The 3,794-nt window shown below is 42.3% G+C and overlaps 1 long non-coding RNA gene across 2 annotated transcripts; it reads left to right on the top strand.

Moving 5' to 3' along the window:
• LOC110430359 lies at positions 1,067-2,414 on the top strand. 2 transcript variants are annotated; one of them, XR_002447806.1, is made up of 2 exons: positions 1,067-1,966; positions 2,110-2,414. It is a non-coding gene; the product is annotated as an uncharacterized LOC110430359 (long non-coding RNA). The 2 variants fall into 2 exon arrangements; XR_002447805.1 differs by having other exon boundaries at positions 1,067-2,032.

Genomic DNA, 3,794 nt, shown 5'->3' with positions numbered 1-3,794 from the left:
CCATCTCAAAGAATGCCACAAAATTTGTTTCCCAATTTTTGGAGCTCGAAAACAGAAGATATATTTTTTTTTGCAAGATTGCACAAAATCTAGAATTTGAATAAAAGAGAGGGAGAGAAACCGGGTCACTGACAGAGGAACCCATGCATCAGCGACACCGAGAACAGAGAGCACGCTCGCCGGCGAACGCTCACCGATGGTGAGCTCCTTCGAGTTCTTCCGCGTCGATAGAGGTAGGTGGTTCGAGAGTTGGAGTAGCGGGGCGAGGTCGCCGTCGGCCATGGCGGCACGAGGGAGCTATCCCGGCTTACGCCGGCCGTTTCCGACCGGAAGAGCGTCGGGGAAAGGCTGCTTAAGCATCAGTGAGACAGCGCAGAGCTTCCTTGGTAGAAATGCCTAACTCTACTAGCTCCGCTGAGCTTGCTCACGTGTAGGGTGGTCGTCGGCGGTGAGCTCGGCGGCACGATGGCCGTGTTCCCACACGACAGTGCCACCATTGGCAAAAGGGTGTCACACAGAGCAGGACGCTGACCTATGCAAGCCTTAACACGACTCAGACAAAAGAAAAAAGTCACACAATCAAATTTAACTAGGAATTATTTGTCCTACCTAGCCATTAATCTAATTAATTAATAACCCGGAAAATACGGGGTATTGCAGTTTATTATCATTTTATATGACTACATATTATTAAGAATTTAAAATGTTCTAGAATTTTATGTCTACCTCCACTTGCTACACGTTGGGCCTAGACATCCCACCCTACATGTTAGTGACCAAATCAAACTTGCAAGCATCAGTTTATTTAGGCAAAATTTTAAAGCTCTCGCTCTCAAATCTAATTTTGCCCTTCTATATCTAATTATGAGGTTTATTAAAACTTATTACTGCCTTCTAGTATATAAAAAAACTTATTGCCTCCTGCAGCCAGCACGACCGCATTTCACACGCCCGTGAGGTGTGACGTGGGCCAGTGAGCTACAGACGGAGGGGAAAGCTGTGTCCATTGATGATCCGACGGCTCACGTCGCACAGCCCGGATCAAAACCAGCGCGCAACAGATGCCCCCTTGAAACCTAGATCATTTTACCTTGCGCCGCCACTGTGCACACACGAGACGCTGAGAGAACGACGCCACAGAGAAGACCACACTCCTCTCCGTGGCGCTCAGCCATTTCCTTACCACTTTGTCTCTCTTTTCTGTCCACCTTTCAGCGGGATCATGCACTAGTCGCAGTGGGGAGAAGATCGCACATGAAGTTAGCATGGCAGTTCTTGCAGGCAAGGGAGGTGCCTCCACTCAAATCCAGTCGAATTTGGCGCCACATCTACAATCTGGGATGTGTTTGCGATTGGTGGATGATGGTCTCATGGCCTGGGGTGGTGGAAGCGAGCTGCACGGCAGCAAACAGGATAGCCAAGTGCCAAGCTTGAGTAAGGTTTCGAGATCCCCGGCGAGGTCAAAGCGAACAAATTTCAAGAAATTCCAAGGATTCCAGCCCCTTTTCCTATCTGTTTCTTGGTGTTTTGATGTGATTTAGGATACTGTTTTGTAGGTCTGGTGAACCTTTAGGATCATCGGTCAGGGGACGAGCAGGATATAGACCAGGCTTGCTAGCAAACCCATGTGCGGATTTTTTGGATGCTCACCAATCTGTCTCTTTGGTGCTGAACAATTGTCAATTGGAAACACTATTTTTTGAGGGATGAATTGCTATTTGGGTTGCCTTTCTACCGTAATCAGTCTGGAACATTGATAATTCTAGCATTAAGTTTTAATCACGTTACATGATCTGACACTATTCAAATTTCAAAGTACATTTCTAATTACTTTTCATAGTATAAAACCGTTTTGATGTAGGAGCTTCACCTAGATGTAATGCACTTGTGCACATCTGTTTTATTCAGACTCTCCAGGAATCGTATGATAAATGGAAGAAGCATGCTCAAAAGCTGATGACACCCGGTAATCTTTTTGGCCTTTAAGCGGCAATGATCATTTAGCCATACCATTCTACCAGGATTGACTTATGTATGATCCCAAAACTTAGAAAGAGCTTTTCCTCATTGCAACCAGAGAAGGGTATCTAATTATATGCCTATTTACAGGAAAGCGTGGACCACCAGAATAAGTACAAATAGTTGTATACCTGAATGTTGGTGATGGATATCCAGAAGAATTAGAGAAAGGTTATCAGTGAGTACCAGCATCGTGAGCGATGGAGCATCAAGAGATCAATAAGAAAACTAATATTTAGTTCTATTTTATTATGCCAAACATAGTTGTAAACTTGCAATTGCAGATGATGCCTTTGTTCTGTTGTGATCATGTTTATTTTTTGTAGTATTTTGGTCATTGTGTTCTTACTTTGGTTGAGACACATTTAAAGTTAATGAAGGTTTGAGTTTTTATATGTGATGATGAAATCTATACTCATGGCACATTTATTATGTAATAACAATTAGATTTCTAGCTACAAAAAGAAACAAAAAAGGCACTACCAAAAACACACTCGTTGCAACAAACTACTATGCAACCATTGTCTGTTGTTGCAATATACATTATTGCCACAAACTTTATGTGTTGCAATAAGATATGTCTATCACCAATAATTATTCATTGCATTTTCCATCTATTACCACTAACAATGATCCATTGCATTTCACGTCTATTACCACCAACATTGATTCCATGCATTTTCGATCTATTACAACCAACAATTTTTCGTTGCATTGTCCATCTATTACCCCAACAATAATTTGTTGCATTAGCTTTTATTGCCACCAGCAAATGAACGTGGCAATTGTGACTTTAGCCACTAAATTTATTATGTTGCAAGATTTCTTTAATGCAATGGAGCACACTACATGGTAATATGGTCATATTCCTATGTAACTATAGAGTGGCAACAGAGCTATTTTGTGACAAGTTCATTCGTGGTAATATTGTCATATTGCATCCACGTGTTTCGTCGCAACAGTAACTCACTCAACCATTATGTTGGTTGCAATATTCGTGCTTGCAACCATATCGTGGTTGCGTTAATTTTGTGTGTGCATTGAAAAACCACCATATTGCAACACCACATCCAAAAGGATGCAAGAACCTATTGCACCGTTCAAAATGCAACCACCTATCAACAACCATATATAGATGCAGTTGATCCGTGTTGCAACCAAAATAGTAATATTGCAACCCAATATAGGCGTCATGATAGGACTGGATCCTACTAGTGACTATCCACGGGCTGCAAGACAAGATAGTGAGATATGAGCGATATAGAGAGAACTCCTTCGTCAGTCTTCTTCTAACCTATGGTAAGCTGTGTAGAAATCGTTACTAAGGGGAGTAACTAGAGAAAAAAGACACCTTAGGGAGTGCTTAACCCTAGTACCATATATCCTACCTTACCTCCTGATGGGACGTGGATTACTGAGACCCGAGAGGATTGTCACTTCCCCCCCCCCCAAAAAGGCTACCACAAATCCGGCCAGATAGAGAGTATCAATGAGTGTTTCTAGTCTAAGCACCACGGTTACACTATGAACGATTACTCTATTGGGTCAAGCGCATAAAGTAAACTCATAAACCAAAGAACAATAAGAATAATAGACTTACTAATATTAGAAGTTGAATTGCCAAATGATTCTAGAACCAAGCCTCGGGTTAGGAGACTTGATCTCAAAGATACGAAGAAGGCACAGACAGGCCGGGCTTCCTCAACTCCTATCCTCACCCTATATTCTCTCAACCTCTTTTGTTGCTATCACCCTAAAGAGACAGATCTATTCAA

This window comes from Sorghum bicolor, chromosome 9 (genome assembly GCF_000003195.3).
Source record: "Sorghum bicolor cultivar BTx623 chromosome 9, Sorghum_bicolor_NCBIv3, whole genome shotgun sequence".
In the NCBI taxonomy this organism is placed as follows: Eukaryota; Viridiplantae; Streptophyta; class Magnoliopsida; order Poales; family Poaceae; genus Sorghum; species Sorghum bicolor.
The sequence above is the reverse complement of the archived record's forward strand: the minus strand, read 5'-3'. Positions and strand labels throughout refer to the sequence as shown.